Here is a 1,109-nt window from a genome sequence, read left to right on the forward strand (position 1 = left end):
GTTTCCGGAAAGCGCCCCTACCTCAAAACGCAATTCCATAACCCAAACGCCTCATCAAGTCCTTTCCGCCTTAACACGAACTGACGGTAACCAAAACCTCAGCTCCCAGCCACTTTCGCAATAACCATAGCAACACTAATCACAACATATAATAATCAGGACTCGATCTCACGTTACCAAAACTCATATTCATTAACCAAACACAACTGAATACTAACGCGAGGCTTTTTTGAAACATAAGATACTTACTGTAATACGAAAACAAAGCAGCTGCGATTTCGAACAGGCCCGGCAATAGCTCCGGCGGCGGCCAAAAGCTTTGGTGGATCAACTATAAAAACTGTGCAGCTATAAAACCTTCTCGAAATCCAAAAAGGCAGAAACCTCAAATAAAACCCTTATCGGCATACTTTTCCGGCGACGGCAGCAAGGTCTCAAGTGGCAGAAGCTTAGCCCGGAGCTTTGGCAGTGGTTTCAGCAGCCACAACGACTTCTCCGGTGACCGTACACAACGGACTCCAACCACAGCGGCGGCTAGGAGGACGGCGGCCGTGGCGACAGCTTCTGACGGCAGCAAGGGCGGCGGAATAACCTACCACCATCGTGCATCACCCTCTCTAGAAGCTCCCTCGTGCGCGTTCTTCTCCCATTCGTGCCTCCAACGGCACTGACGAAGGCAGCTTCTGTGGCGACGGCAAGGAGGTCCGGCGACGGTAACACAGGCAGAGATGGCTTCCCTTGTCGTGCTCTTCCTTTCTCCCTGCTGTGCGAAACTCCGATTTCTCTCTCCCTCTGTGCCTGCTGGCAGTGATAAGGTGGCGGCGGCAAACCCTAGCAGTGGCGGCGGCACGGCGTGGACGCGGTGGTGATGAAGGCACAGCGGCTCCGAGCCCATGACCACCCACATTCGCGAGCCAACCCCTTCTCGGTTCTGTTCTCCCTAGCGACGGCGCAAACGGGAGCGCGATCGGCGGCGAGCTAGACGTGGTGGCAGAACACGGCTGGCCGGCGAGCTGCTGCTTTCCCGGTGCTCTTCCTCCGGATCTCCTTTTCCCTCATTCCCCTTTTCGTGTTCTTTGCTTCTTTCTTTCAGGGATAACAAAGGAAAC

The 1,109-nt window shown here is 54.3% G+C and overlaps 1 pseudogene; it reads right to left on the minus strand.

The window, feature by feature from the left end:
- Positions 1 to 348: 348 nt before the first annotated feature.
- LOC148545969 (uncharacterized) lies at positions 349 to 907 on the minus strand (annotated as a pseudogene).
- Positions 908 to 1,109: the final 202 nt, after the last annotated feature.

This window comes from Arachis ipaensis, chromosome B9 (assembly GCF_059453495.1).
Source record: "Arachis ipaensis isolate K30076 ecotype BB chromosome B9, ASM5945349v1, whole genome shotgun sequence".
Taxonomy (NCBI): domain Eukaryota; kingdom Viridiplantae; phylum Streptophyta; class Magnoliopsida; order Fabales; family Fabaceae; genus Arachis; species Arachis ipaensis.